Consider the following 16,524-nt stretch of genomic DNA (forward strand, 5'->3'; position numbering starts at 1 on the left):
CCCAACAGACAATGGAGATGCAAGCTAGGTACAAGTAACCTATGTAGCATTTCCAATACTGTCTGTGCTCAGAGTGGCTTAAAGGGATTTCTCTAAGGAAATATATGCTCAGAATAGGCGGTGGGGTGGTCATGGAGATAAAAGGTGAACAGCCTATGAGCTCAACTGGTACTTTTCAAAATATAAAAAGACCTACATGAAGGTCTCTAAGAAGAATGGATCCACTATAGTGGCTCTATGAAAGAATAAGGACAAGAATTTCACTGTGTGTGTGTGTAAATGGATGGTTTCCAATCTGCATGGTGATAACAGCCACAATGATAAAATTACAGAGCTCTTAAAAGTAATAATGTTTTTCTTTATATTGTGCTGAAACTGACCTCCCTGTAAACTCCTTGCCATGCCCTTTGGGTAAAGCCCTTCAATTAACTACAAATTCACTTACTACTCACTATACTGTCAACTAGCCCAGCATTTTACAACCCCAATATTACAGAATGGCAAAATATCTAAATTCTCGCTGACCATTAAGATTATATGAATTTAAAAGATATTTGTTGAAGTCCTTAAACAAATAGTTTCTTTTTTTTATCACTATAATTAAACAAATCCAGATTAAAAATTCCTTGCTCAAAAATCTTCACTGGCTCCAAATTGTACTAGGATTAAAACAAAACCATCTTAAATTGGCACTCAAGGCATTCCACAGGCTCTAATCTATCTTTTCAGACTTGTCACATTACCTCCTTTCTCACACATGCTACAGTCCAGCAAAACTGTACTATTATTTGATCCCTAAAACGAACCTGACATATCACACACCTCATTCAAATATTTCCTTGGGGTACTTTTTGATCTCTCCAAATATCCCTATAATAGCTCTGCCCTGATCTTTACTTTGCACCCAACATTCCTTGTATTATATTTATCTATGTATATACTGCATGCTTTTCCCAACCATAGACTATAGGCTCCTAGAGGTTAAAGTTAATCCCCTCCCATCATGCTTTGTACACAGGTGCTTAATGTTTGTTAAAATGAATATTCTGTAATATATACACAATTTAAAAATTGTAATAAAGTGATAATCAGGGGCGGCTAGGTGGCGCAGTGAATAGAGCACTGGCCCTGGAGTCAGGAGGACCTGAGTTCAAATTTGACCTCAGACACTTAACACCAGCCATGTGACCTTGGGCAAGTCACTTAACCCCAATTGCCCTGCCCTCCCCCTTGCAAAAAGTTGAAAGAAAGGAAGGAAGGAATAAAGAAAGAAAGAAATGCTAGCTGCTGAACCCTACACATAGTAGGTACTTTGATGTTCAACTTGTTTAAAAGTCAATTGTGGTTCTATATTATAGAAATAAAGAGCTGGAAGAAACAAGACCCCCACTTACAACAGCAATCAAATATGTGTGTATGTAAACATGCAACTATATTTAGGCATTAATGACAAAGGAGATTAATCCATACTAAAATATAAATATTTTATAAAATTCTATAAAAACTGGAATACCAAAGGACATACTGGTAGGAATTGATCAAAGGTATTTTTGGATTTCAAATTATGAAAGGGAAGTCATCAAAATAATTTGGCACTAGGCATATATTAAGAAAATTAGACAAACACAAAGAAAATAAAACCCAGAAACAGAATATACATACATATGTACACATATCTATATATGTAAGTTGATTTACAGACTTAGTATAGACAATGGGGAAAGCAGCTGTCATTCAATAAATGTGGCTGGGAAAATAATATGGAAAAAAAATGTATATTCATACTCACAATAGCCACGCCAAATTTCAGAGAATTAAAAAAGGGAAAGCATCATATGCCTATCCCAAATATAAGGAGAAAAACAATTATATCAATGGATGAAATTATTTGGAACAAGATGACTGATTTGGTTTTATAAGAACAAAAACAATGTGCAAAAATAAAATTAAAGTTTAAAAGGCAACTTATTTGCATGTACTTTTTGGAAGGCTATGTGGAAATATAGAAGTCACAAAAACTATAGTTTATATCTATGACCTAGTAATTCTACTAGTGGGAATAAATATATTTCTAGAAAGTAATTCAAAGAAAAGAACAAAGTTGACCACAGAAAAATATTTAATGTATGTGTGTATAATAATATATGCTAACATATAATATATACATATGTTGTATATAAGAACATTGTTACAAAAACAAAAACTGAAAATAATCTAAGTGACCAGTGGTTGGAGAATGGCTGTGGAACATCAATATAACACAGTCCTACTTTTATGATTTTAGGATTGCACAGAAACATGGAAAAATTCATATAAATACAAAGCCAAAAAAGTAAAAACTGGGTCTGCATTCACTTTGATTTCAACTATCTATATAAACATGAAAAAATACAGTTAACAAGGATCAAAAAGGGTTACAATTGAGTTTTTGTGAAACTGACATCAATATCTATTATGTTTAAAGCATACTTTTTGCTGTCAAACTGATTAAGCAAATAATGACAAAGTTGGAACTGGCTTATCATTCCAAATAATGCAGTCTTTTATAAGAGTTTGGCTAAAAATGGGAGGAGAACAATATGGCAATAGCTTGAGGGGATGGTAGTGAAGATTTTTCTTCCAAAAAAAAAAAAAAAAAATTTTTTTTTTTGCTTTTTGAGGACAATTGGGAGTTAAGTGACTTGCCCAAGGTTAGGCTTTTTTTTGGTGTGTGTTAAGTGTCTGAAGCCACATTTGAACTCAGGTCCGCCTGACTCCAGGGCCAGTGCTCTATTCACTGCGCCACCTAGCCACCCCTGAAGGTTTTTTAATGATGGAAATTTGAGCATAATTGAAGGCAACGGGGAACTAAAAGATCTGGACAGAATGGAGACCTCAAGCAATGTATCAATCATTGATAAAAGTTCCCAATGGAACGGAATGGAATGAAGGACAACTCTTTAGCATGTCACCTAGGACACTCATTTCTCCCTGACTGAGGTGATCCATTAATCAATACTTTGAATTTGGTTGAACAGTACCAGATCCATCCAACTGTACTATCACTTAAGCTTTTTAAAATGTTTTATCAATGTTCTTTCTTATATCAGTCATTTCCCCCACCGTACCAAAAAAAACACCTCATTTGTAACAAACTATAGCTATTAAATATAACAAACCAAAATACTGACTATATGATGCGAAACTCACTTTCAAGTATGACACCTCTTTCCCATCAGTTCTTCCATGCTGTCTACAATGATGCTATACTTAAGACTCACAAACTATAGGTATAGTATGACCACAAGGATTCTCCTGATCTGGTAAACCCTCATATAGCAACCTTGTCAAAAAATGAAATGATGCACAATAAATCTGGAATGATTTGATGCATCTCCTCCCAAGTACTTACAATTTATCATTTTGAGAGTCTCTAGAATTTTTCTCAGGATCAAGTCTTTGATTTACATAATCCAATTCCACTCCTCTCTACCTCAAAAAATTTAAATCTCCTAAAACTTTTCAAATTTCTCCAAGAGTCCCTGAAAATCACAAATTGTGGTTCTGTACTTCGGTATATTATTTTTCTAAGCTATGAGATCTAAAGTAATTTAAGATTTGTTGGGTACATGCAACTCTAGTTGCTGTACTTTGGCTCCAATTCCTTCAATGTTCTCTATTTTCCAGACAAAAGGTTATAAATAATGTCACCTAAATTATCTTTTTGCTTTGAACTTGGAGGGGTGAAGGCAGGGCAATTGGGATTCAGTGACTTGCCCAAGGTCACACTGCTTATATTAAGTGTTAACTGTCTGAGGTAGGATTTTGAACTCAGGTTCTCCTGACTCCAGGGTCGATGCTCTACTCACGGTACCACACAGCCATCCTACTCTGTACAACTTTTAAAAATATACCCTGTTATACTTAGCCACATGAGAGTAAAAGCAAAAGGCAAATAGGAAGAAATGAGAGGGAGAGAAGGAAAGAGGGAGGAACTTTAGTTTAGCATGATCTATCTTAATAAGTATCCATGTTTTGTTGAACATTTTTCAGAAGCTACAGCTCAGTCAGGGCTTTAGTTCTAATTTCACAAGGATAGGTCACTTTCTCATTCTTTCCTTGATTTAAATGACGTGCTTCCATTTTTATAGCTGTTCTTTAAAATCTGAGCACTTGGGAAAGCTCCTTGTAAAGTCACAAAAGTAACAACATGTTTAACATTTCTTTTTTGGGCTCACTAACCACTAAGACATCAAAATTTTGTTGAGAACCTCTAATTCCTCTCACATGTTCTCTTTTCTCTGGCTACATGTTAACTATCTTTTCCTCAAAATGTTCCAAAAATCTGTTCTAAAGCTCAAGTGAAATGTCTTACCATACCAGCATCCCCTTAGTCTTTATGGATATGGATTCACTTTCCTCCTACATGTTTCTGTTTATGTCCTGTTTGGTCAAGTAGTTCTACCCTGCCAAAAAAAATAGACCTAAGGTAGCAATTCTACTCTTTGTTTCTTAAAGCATGTCAATGGGGGTCATAACAAATTTCACAAAGGCTCACACCAATGGTCCATCTGCTCTAGACCATTTCAAGACAGCCCATTATCTTTAACAGTGGTACCTTCAGACATCCTGTGGAAAATTGCTCTATGACATAATCAAGAATTTCAAGAAACGGGGCAGCTAGGTGGCGCAGTGAATAAAGTGCTGGCCCTGGAGTCAGGAGGACTGGAGTTCGGTTCCAGCCTCAGACACTTAACACCCACACAAAACTAGCTGTGTAACCTTGGGTAAGTTACTTAACCCCAATTGCCCTCCAAAAGGCAAAACAAACAAAAAAAAGAATTTCAAGAAAGACTCAAGAGTCATCTTAATTTCTTAACTTTAGAGAAATACTGCACAGGTCATTCTCCACCTCACCTCCCAAATCCCTCTATGAGACCTAGGCCATATCACTCCCTTAGGGTCTGTTTTCCATTTGCAAAAGGAAATCAAACTTAGGTTTCTTAATTTCCCCATACTTTTCTTACTACATCATACTGACAAATAGCACTTTCTTTCATTTGCCTGAAAACTATCTTCTTCGGCTCCAACCAGAGTACCAATAGTTTTAGTATTTCTATTTGTCCCAAGTTCATGCTCACCCTAACCACACCCTTTTATAACTTTAATGAATCCAACTAAATCTTCATTCAGAGAAGCTGGCAAATATTTAACAGCACCACACAAACTTGAACAACCTACAAAAGGAAGTAAAAATACCATTTCCAATGGAAAGCATGAAGGAACTCAGTCATTTAGCTGTTTGAACAAGAGTACCAAAGTTGAATAGTCACATGCTTTTCTCTCTCTTCTTAAGTAAAGCACTGTACAGAATATCACTATCTTTTAGGATTCTCAACTATAAGGACAATCAAATAGAAAAAGTATTGGTGCTTGCAAAATCAAAAGTATGCCAAAAACCAAACTGGAGAAATAATTCTTCCTAGGGGTCTCTCAAACATGTGGAAGCAAAGATTGAGCTGCTAGGACTGCAGAAAATATTCAAGTTTAAGATATAAACCAAGGTTAGTTTTAATCAGCCCCACCCCCATCCCAAACATCCCACACAATTCAACATAAAGGGTTTCTGTAGTCTTAGCCTCTCAAAGTTAACAAAGCAAAGTAAAAACCACAGGTATCTACACTTGTTTATGAAATTCAGAATGTTTAAGAAAAATTGGGGGAGGGGGGAGAGGGAGACCAGAAGTGATGTTATAGATATAGAGAATTCCTAGTACAAAAAACTCCCTCTACCTATGCCTGGAACAATGGGGAGTTTTAAATGACTTATCCAGAGCCACAAAGCCAGCACCATCAGATGGGGGTGGGCTTAGGGGAGAGAGAGAGAGATTGTGACTATAAAGAGTGTACAACTCAGATACAAACTATTTTTATTAAAACTTAATTACTATTACTTAATTAAAAAATTAAGGTATTCAGCAACTTCAAATCATAAAGATAATAAAATAAAAAACCAACTATAAGCAAGTTTTTTTAAACACAAACTTTTGATATAACTTCACTAATGTTATTTTGAGCTATTCTCCAAAGAAAACATTACGATGCCCAATGCTGTATAAATCATTAATACACACACAGAGATGCAATGAGGTTCTTTTTATAATCAATATAACTTCCTTAGGTTTGCTTTTGCTGGGATTACAAAATGAAATTTTTTAAAGGAATTTCAGATGAACTGTCATCAAGAGTTGGAAGTCACTATCCACTAAAGACTATGCCATTTTAAAAAACAAAAATGATTTTTTCCCCCTTTCAGGCAAAACAGAAACATCACTGCTATAACAAAACAAATTCCAAAATATTTGTACTTTCCCATTTTTGGGGGAGGAGGGAAGTGAGGGGGAAGTGTTGTTTCTTCAAGGTAAATAAAGGAAGAGAAAAAACTGCAAAAAATAAAAGCATTGCTGTAGAATAGATAAGGCAGAACCTGGGAAAACATGAAGACATCATTTGGGTGCCTCTATCTCCCAAATAGACTGCAAGGGCTACTGACAGGGTTGTCTGGCTGGGCCAATGGTAACTGAAATGACTAGTTCTGATTGTGCAATCTTTGGGGACCTTATTTCTTCCTCTATAGCCTTCTAATGCCAAGTTTACATCACACATTAGGCACCTTTATTTTTACATCACCAATATCCACACTGAAGTATCTTCATCTTTTTGGTGTAATATTTAACCCACAAAGACTATGATGAATGAATGGTGCCTTTTCTATGAAATTATGTCCTGCCTTCTCTCCCCCTTTCAGCATATACTCTAGTGAATACCCCAGGCCACTGGGGGTGGGAGGAGACTGAAACTGATCAATTCCAGCGGGAAAAATCACTCTACCAAAGCAGAGGCAACTGCTTTTCAACTTATATTCTTAGAAAGTTGCAGGGGCACAGGGAGGTTTTAAGTGATCTAAAACTATCTTCTTCGGCTCCAACCAGAGTACCAATAGTTTTAGTATTTCTATTTGTCCCAAGTTCATGCTCACCCTAACCACACACCCTTTTATAACTTTAATGAATCCAACTAAATCTTCATTCAGAGAAGTGGGCAAATATTTAACAGCACCACACAAACTTGAACAACCTACAAAAGGAAGTAAAAATACCATTTCCAATGGAAAGCATGAAGGAACTCAGTCATTTAGCTGTTTGAACAAGAGTACCAAAGTTGAATAGTCACATGCCCAGGGTCACAGAGTTTAGCAAGCAAACAATCAACAAAAACAACTACCGTGTTTCCCTGATAATAAGACACTGTCTTATTATTTTTTTGGACAGAAAAACACCAGAGGGCTTATTTTCAGGGGAGGGCTTATTTTAATGAACATTGACAGCAATTTTAATAAACAGGTAAATGTGAACAAAAAAATGTACCTTTATTCAATAAGCAAATCACTGGGGAAGAACAGGATGACACGCTCACTGCTGCAGCTCTGACTGGATGCATCTCAGAGCGCGGCGTGCGTTTCACGGGGGAGGGGGGGAACGGTGCATACAGAGGGTACTGTAATGTAGCGTGTAGCGCAGGGGATCACCTTCACTACAGTAGCAATCTCAATAGGGCTTATTTTCGGGGGAGGGATTATTTTCGGGATATGTCTTATTATTGGGGAAACACGGTAAGTGTAAAAGGTGGGTGTGGGTGTTTGTCAAGTTCATGATTAAAAAAAAAATTTTAAATGACAGAGTTGGACTAGATGGCTCCTGAAGTCCCAGCTACACACGCTTCTAATTGGAGGGGGGAGGGAGGAGTCAAATCATTTCACTTTTAACAGTCTAGGGATAGCCCTACTTGTCATTCCCTGAACTCAAAGATTCAAGGTTTAGTCAGAAAGTGCTTAAAGGTAATCTAATCCAACACTGTCATTTTACAGAGGAGGAACTGAGGCCCAAAGTGGCTTAAGTGACCTAAACCAGTCACAAAGGTAATGAATGGCAGACCCAGGATTTGAACCAAGGTCCTCTGACTCTGAATCCTATACCTTCTCACTGTATGTACCAGGATACTTCTCAGTCCCTCCCCTCCCCCAAATGCTAGGAATACATTTACTTCTCCTTGCCTTCAGGGTCAGCTCACAGGTCATCTCCATTCTAGATCCCTTTAGTTCAGGGCTTTCTTCTTCTTCTTCTCTCCAGTATATAATTATACATGCTATATCCCCCTCAGTGGAATGTAAATTCTTTTAGAGAAAAGACTTTTTCATTTTATCTCAGTCCCCAGAACCCAAGGGCTGGACACAGAAGGCACTTAATAAAAATTTTCTTAAATTGGATTAGGATAGGATAAGGAGATGCCAAATCAATAAATCTGGCTAAAAAAATCACAGGAGAATTTATGATCGTAGGTGCTCTGCAAATCAAATCAATAAACAGTGCTTTCACATATGTGTGGCACAGTAGGAAAAGTCCTAGATTTGAAGTCAGGGCATGGGTTCAAATTCAGATTCAACACTAGTATGATTAATCTCCCTGGGCGTCAGTTTCCTCATCTATAAAAATGGGAGGTAGAGGTGTCATTCTGGAGAGCAAATTAGAAGTAATCCCCAAAAGTCACTAAACAGTGAATACAGTGACTAAATATCACTACAAGTCACATACTTTGAAGATGACAAAGAAAGGGAAAAAGGACCCTTATGCACAAAAATATTTATAGAAGCACTTTCTGTTGCAAAGAACTAGAAACAAAATTGGTACCCATCCACATTAAGTCATAAAAAGGGCTGGATTCAAAGCAATCTGGGAAGATTTGTATGAACTTTAGGTCCTTGAAGTCAGGGATTATCTTTTGCCTCATTTTGTATGCCCAGTACTTAGTACAGTGCCTGCTACATAGTAAGTGCTGAACAGATGTTTATTGCTGACTGAATTGATCCAGAGTGAAAAGAGCAGAACCAGTAGAACATTTCACACAATAACTGGAATAATGTGAAAAACAAGTAACTTTGGGAAATTTAAGAACTTTGAACAAGGCCATGACCAGTCTTAACTTTAGAAGACACTGACAAGACAAGCTTTCTATATTTTCAGGCAGTCAATTTGTGAACTTCTTTGCTTGACTATATTTACTTGTCATAAGAGAGGGCTTTCTGTTTGGAAGGGAGACAGGGGAAAGGGGAGGAGTTGATAGTAAATAAATAAGAAATAAAAGAACAATTAAATATTAAAATACAGAAAATTCAAAAAAGGGGAAATACAAGGACAATTTATTAGCATGTTAAACTTAAAATATAACTTGTAAAAATACATATAACAGAAGTTCACAGTTTCATATACAACTATTTTTCTGTTCTTTGTATAATGAAATTTTCATGTTTGTCAAGTTCACGATTTAAAAACTTTTTTTTTTAAATTACAGAGTTGAACTAGATGGCTTCTGAGGTTCCTTCTAGCTATACATGCTTCTAATTAGTGTTATCAGAAGACAACTTTGTCAAGGAACAAGACTAACCATTATCAGAATGATCATTTAAGTTCAATAATGTACCGATATTCTTGCTCATGTAACAAATACCTAGACAAGGTCTAATATTTTTGGGTTAAGGTAAATATTTTAGACAAACCTAACATATGTCATCAAAGAAAGATTTTTCTATTTTCTACCAATTAACCACCAAGTTATTAAGCAAAGGTTTCAAGCACCATCAACCGTGGATAAGAACACACTTTCATTTAACTGTCTATAATTTTGAAAAGATTGTATCACTTTCAACAGAAGTTGGAAATACCAAAAGTTATTAGTATCTGCCAGTTAACTTCACTGCCTAAATTACTAACTGGCATATTATTTTAAGCATAAATTATAATGGATTCAATCAATTAAATGCCAAGCTGTATTCGCTTTCATTTGCAAAAGGTAGGAAGCTATTACTTCATAGGAAAATTGTTTTAACAGCAATTTTAAAAGGAACATTCTTTGTTCTCCTATTGGCACATTTATAACTGTACCTGCATTTTTACCATTCAGCCTTATTTTCAGGGGGAAAAATTTTTGGCCTTATCTATCTGAACCTATGCCTTTAAATTGGCAGAACAAAAGAAATCTGTCAAAGGCAAATAGTAGTCAGAATTAAAAACACAAAGAGTAGCATGGTACAGAGAGAAAAGCACTGGCTCTGGAATCGATACCACCTCTATTTCTCTTGACTTTAGCAAGTCATAAGTTTCCAGAAATTAGGGTTCTGGACTGGATGGCCTCAGGTCTCTTCCAGCTCAAGAGTCTGGATCTAAGATACTATGTACATGCTTTATAATTTCTACCTTGAGAAAAATTATAACCTACCTCACAGGGTTATGAAGATGCTTTATAAACCTGTGCTCAGTAACAAATATCATCTCATTCAATCCTCACAACAACCCCGGGAGATAGTTACTATACTTGCCCAGACTCATTGCTAAGTAACTGTCTTGAGGTTCAATTTGAACTCAGGTCTTTCTAACTCCAGGGCCCAGACCTCTAACCACCGTACCACCAGCTATTTGGAAACAGATGTAATATGCTGGTGAGGGCCAACTTGGCTGAATCATAGTGTGTATATAAGGCTGGAAAAAGTAAGAGACAGGTTGCATAGGGCTTTAAGTGCTGAACAAAGGTGCCTATATTTGATCCTGGAGATAAGGAATCATGAGTGTGACATTATCTAACCTGTGCTTTAGGAATATCACTGGTAGCTGTGTGGAGGATGGAATGTAAAGGGAAGAGGGAGACTTGCTGCAGGGAGATCAATCAGGAAGCTATACCAGTCCAAGTGAGAGGTGATAAGGGTCTGAACTAGGGTGGTGGCTGTGTCAATGGAGAACAGGAGCCAGAGGGATGTCAGATATGTATAACAGGAAGAAGGACAAAGTCTGGCAACACTATGTGATGTAAGGGATAGTCCATAGGCAAGTCACTTCATCTCATTCTACTTGTATGTAAGGCAAGTCATTTCATCTGTTGGCCAGTTTCATTTGTAAAATGAAGGAGGTGGGACTAGATGCCCTCTATGTATTTTATGTCTCTAGAATTGTGACACTCTAATATGTAAAACAGATAAATAACATTCACTTAACAAGGATGTAGTGAAAATACAATTACAAACTTATGTTAAGCTATGTTAACTAATTTATCTGCTTTCTCTTGCAGAGCATACAATGTAATACAACCACTGATTCAGAGTTATATTGTAATCAGTTACTGATAATAATGAAGAGGTATTTGCCCCTTCTCTTAAGTGACCTGACAGCTGTGCTTTTCTAGTTTCTATGTCTACTTTTCTGAAAGTATTTCATTCTGCCCTTTCACTGTCAGGCTATACCTTCTGGTCTGCTCCCCCCTCCCAATTTGGTACTTTGGACAAAATTCTGGATACTAAAGCCATTTAGAATCCTTTGTAAAGTTAAAACATTCTTTGTAAAGGTCTATCCTATAAATAGCATACCATTTTATATTTCTGGATAAGTGAAATGTTATTGTATTATAAAAACATTTGTAACAATTAGGCTGTATAGAAACCTAGGATCAGCTAAAAGCAAGTGCTGTATTTCAAATTTACAAATTCTGAGAAGACATTTTAAAAATCCACTATTGTAAGCACTTTTTTCCTCTGCAAGTGGAAAGGATAATGTTCAACGTAATCAAAGTACTATCTTATCTTTTTTTTTAAATACCAAAAGATCATTTTTTAGACACAGGTAAGCTAGAAAAACATTTATAATTCTCTATATTATATATATATGCTATGCTAATGGGGGAACAGCTGTAATATAAGAAATCCACAAGGACTTTCAAAAACCAAACTTCCCCTTCTGATAAAACTTTAATAATATAAAAAGAAAACTGAAATTTAATCGTTTTACTATTTCTATTTATTTCCACATATGTAATCAAACAATATAAAGTGAATGGCAGGTTCTGATTAAATAATAAATAAGAGAATTAACTGATTTGTGACTACAGTAGCTCTGAATTCACTGTGAGATTCATACAATTGTTAAAACGAATGACAATAGTGTAAAAGTTTATTTAAATTCTTATTATAAGCTCTTGAATCTAAGTATGAAAATCCTCATTCTTATCCAAGTCCTCCTCTCCACACTGTATCTTGCAGAAATTCCACCTCTGCATTAAAAGTACAACGGGGGTTGTCAAAACTCCAACTCTGATAACAGAATTCCTTAATTTTACATTAGTCTACAATTTATGATCTCAATTTCTAAATTACTCTAGAATACTAATAAAAACAATGCCTTTTCAAGGAGGTATATTTGCAAAATGCAGATGAGTACTTAACAATTTCAATGTTACTACAGAAAGTCAAATAGTACAAAATAATAAAGGAATAAAAAAGGAAAATCCCCATTTACCTGCAATATGCAAATATAAAATCTGTTTCTAATAAAAGCAAAAGTACACCTATAACATTATGATAGTAGCACAAAACACAGCACACAATGTAACTGCTTGATTTTTGTCTTTTATTTAAAAGGCTTACCATAGTAGCCAACCATTTTTTGCAAGTATTCTCCTTCCTCCAAATCAAAATTTATTGTTAATCACTTACAGAAGGAAACGAAAAAGTTGGAATTGTAACTTTCCTTTGTTCTAAGTTACTCCTACCTTAAGTATGAGTTAGCAGGTACTTGGGTGTGTGGAATGCCCTTGTCATATTGTGTAAGAGGTAAAGTGAATGGCTAGATCACATGATTAAAAATGCAGAACTGTTAGGGTGTAGGGCAACTGCTTTTTGCATGCTGACTATAAACCTTGGTTCAGTTATTTCCGATCTTTTAGAGTTGTAACAGTATCAGCTCCTCTCAAATGCTGAATATTTCTAAGACATGCCAAAAGCAACTTAAAAAAAAAAAATGGAAGCAAGAGGGAAATCTGTGACATCCCTTTGAGATAGCCAGAGATACCTTAAGACTCAGGGGTTCTAACTGATGAGCAGAGAGATCATCAAGTGTATCCCCCAAGTACTGGAGATAACACATTTCAGTAACATGAGAAGATAAACTAAGCTTGTGATTAATTTTTAAACCATTAAATTCCTTTTAACTTTGGCCCCAACTAACACTTGGTATTTCAAGGTCTAACAGTTTAAACCACTGACTATTACTAAAAACCAAAGTTAACTGACAAATTCATGCTCTCATAATACTTAAGTTTTAGCTGTAGGAGAAGAATGACACCTAAGAATAAGACAGGTCAGTCAGATGCTTTATACTTGATTAGAAACACTGCTGAAAAGGTGAGAATAAAATTAGTATTTTACAAGCTGCTGAGACCTTGTTCTTCTAAGAGTAACCAAAAAACAGTTCCATCTCTATGGCTCCCCTACTAACTAGTTGTATGACCTTGGTCACTTAACTCCCTCCCCCAACCAAATGTTCATTTATAAAATGAGCAGACTGGACTACAAGATTACAACAATCCTTTTATGTCTAAAATTCTATGATGATAAATTCTAAGATACCGTGGCAACTGAAAAATCATCCCCAAATTTATTTCAAATATTACTCAATCTTCACAAATTCTCTTAAATTCAAACTTGCCACTTCTTTGAAATGGAGAGAATGCCACCTAGCTCAAAGTGTTGTTTGATATTAAGTACTGTGTAATTAAGTTATTATTGGAATTAAATTTTTACATGCTATTCACAACTAGGATTATGCAATAGGAAGTGCTCAGCAGAGTCACCTCCAGAGTGACTAAAATTGTTTATTCATTTCTGTCTTTATATTTAGGTTAAAGATTCACTTACACGGTAATTCTTATATATATTTTTGTCTATCATCAGGGTTCTGGCATTGACATTTAGGAAAAAAAGTCTGCTACTACCATCAATAGCAAGAATAATATTAGTTACAAAGGACAACAGCCTACACACACCATATTCCCTGAGAGGTCTGCCTTAGCTTGCAATATTTGGGGCCAAACACTAAATTCTTATGATAAGGCATTTACTTTGTAGTGGTGTAAAATTAGGCTTATGAATGTTGAAAGTAATTTCCCTTTACCCCAGCTGTGGTATGGGGTGGGTGAGGGTGGAAAGAAAAGGGGCTAGAATTGAAAATAGAATTGGAGAAGTTGAGTTGACGGCCCAGCTTCCTCGGTCGTGTGACCTTGGGCAAGTCACCTCACTTTCTGGCCCTCACCCGTCAGCACAATGCTGATAATACTCTTTCTCCCTAAACTTATGGGGGTGTGAGGTTAAAACGAGTTTATACAGCATTTCATATAATGCCATATAAACGAGATGTTATTATAAAATTCTCCTGATAAGGAACAGAAACTGGTAAAAACCTCCTCCTCCTCCTCCCTTTCTTCCTCCACCGCAAAATGACTCAAAGCCTTCGCTTCCCAATTCATTCCCCCTCTCCAGCCTCGGTCCCTGTCTCCCATCACACTCTAACCTCCCCGTGGGCACCAAAAGAACGGCTGTTTTTCCGCCTCGGTGTCCCCACTCCAGCCCTCAGAATCGGACCCGGGCAGGCGTAAAAGGAGGCTGGCCGTCCGAGGGACGAGCACCGACTCTCCCTCTGGTCTCTGGGGGAAACTGAGGCATCCCAAGAGGGGGGCTTGAAGGCCCCTTATAGGACTGCCTGGGATCCCCAGTCTCCGCCCGGGGGTGGGGGGGGAGACGAAGGCAGCTTGGCCCAGGGGATGGAGAAGGAAACCAGAGTTCAAATCCTGCCTCCGACACTTACTACCCCTCTGGTCTCATTTCCTCATCGGAGAAAGGCGGGGGTGGGCCTCGAGGGCCTCAGCCCCCACTTCCGCTCAGATGTTATAATAATACTAACAAAAGGTCCGCAGACACCCCCGGGATCTACCGTCGTCTCCCCCCCGCCCAAGCTCCTACCCCGGGTACTAGGAGGAAAATGGGAGGCTTTTAGGGCGGGCGGCCCTGGGCCTTCCTGCCCCGCACACAGGAGACGCTTCTCCGACTCGGCTCTCTCGCCTCCGCGGGTCCCGAGCCCCCAGCGTCGAGGCTGACCCGAAGCTCCCGGTCTCCCTGCCCCACCCCAACCCCCGCCGCCCCAGCCCCGGCCCCCGGGCCCCGGTTCCGCGCTCCCGGCCGCCCCCTCATAGGCCTACACCCCGTGGGGCCTCCTTCAGTCGGAGGCGCGGCCTTGCTCGCCGCGGGCCGCCTTGATTGGGCCCGGTCGCCTCGGGCCTGGCCTGCTCGGGCCCCGGACCCGTCACCTCCCCCGCCCAGACCCCCGGCGCCGGGGAGGGCAGCGGCGCTGCGGGGCGCGTACCCGGGGTGGCGGAGGGGGGCCTTGCCTTACCTCCCCGCTCCTGAGCCTCGGGCTTCCCGTCTCCTCACCCGTGAGCGGCTGCCGCTCCTTCTTTTTATCGGCTCTCCAGGCGTTGGTTTCGCTCCCACAAGATGGCGGCTCCCGACGGCAGCCACGTCAGTGCCAGGGAAGGCCGTGGGGGGGGCTGGGTAATCGGCGGGCTGCGTCACCGCTTCGCTCCGCCCACTTCCCTACTTCCCGCCCCACCCTTCCCTCTATCTCCTGACCCCTCCCTCCCTCCCCCAAGATTGCGGGGTAAGCGCTTTCGAGCCTTATTGGCCCTTCCTACCTCACTCCTCTTGCTCCCGGGGCCCTCCGCGTCCTCCGCCTTTTGCGCACGCTCACAGACCTCGCTCCCACGCCTTTCCACTTTTCTTATGCGCACGCGTGTGTTACCTATCTCTTTTTCTCCCCTCCCTGCCACTATCAGGCCGCTTCCCTGGCACGAGCCAGCCTGTACCCGGAGATCGCAGGCTGCGCATGCGGCCTAGATCTCTTACGCTCCCTGCCCTACTTCCCGGGATCCTGAGGGTGGGAGGGGGGTGGGCAGTGCAGGTGGTGGTTGGCCTCGTTTTTCGCCACTTAAAGTTGTTCGTAAATCGAAGCTCTACAAACAAAAAAAACACTTTTAGATTGCCGCCCTGCCCCCCACCCCCTTACTAATCTGACTTGTTTATTAATTCATTCCCAGGAGAAATGCTTTAAGAAAGCAATGCTTGTCTTCAACGCCCCCTCCCCGTTCTTAGTTTATCTTTTTAAAGGGGGAAACTTCCCAAGATGATCACATGCGGGGGGGGGTCTTGTCAGCCAAATGCCCTCCCTAAGTCTAACTTAAACCGGCTGTCAAATGGCCTCTTCTCCAGTCCCCTCGGGGTTGCGTTCACGCGCCTCCACTGGACCCACTCTGGCTGACTGAGGTCCTTCCCACAGGGACTGGACCCGATGCTCCAGCCAGGGAGATGCCGGCCGGACTTTGGCTCTCCTCCCGGGCGCCGTGCCCCTATCGATACAGCTGGAGCTCACATCTAACTTTCCTACCTGAAAGGAAATTGAGGTCTGGAAGGGCACAGTGCCTCCCCGTAGGGCACACAACTAACGCGTGTCACCGCTGGAACCCTGAGCCTGGCTGGCCAAATTCAGGTCCAGCGGATAGAGGCACAGCCCCTGGCCAGGCGCAGAGCTCCTCCGAGATGCTGGATCATCAGCCAGCCAA

The 16,524-nt window shown here is 39.5% G+C and overlaps 1 protein-coding gene across 3 annotated transcripts in view; it reads right to left on the bottom strand.

Annotated features, from left to right (window-relative positions):
• The window catches only part of ARF1 (ARF GTPase 1), a 31,553-nt gene extending 15,930 nt beyond the window's left edge, over positions 1–15,623 (bottom strand). The window contains exon 1 of one of the 3 annotated variants that reach the window (XM_069095889.1): positions 15,601–15,623. The gene's annotated coding sequence lies outside the window, so the exon portion shown is untranslated. Of the gene's footprint in view, positions 1–15,302; positions 15,482–15,600 lie in introns of those variants that run through there. The other 2 variants (XM_069095888.1, XM_069095887.1) reach the window with 2 other exon arrangements.
• Positions 15,624–16,524: the final 901 nt, after the last annotated feature.

The sequence above is a fragment of the Petaurus breviceps genome, unplaced genomic scaffold (assembly GCF_028583685.1).
Source record: "Petaurus breviceps papuanus isolate PSGF00001 unplaced genomic scaffold, PetGlider_PUasm1.0 227, whole genome shotgun sequence".
Taxonomy (NCBI): Eukaryota; Metazoa; Chordata; class Mammalia; order Diprotodontia; family Petauridae; genus Petaurus; species Petaurus breviceps.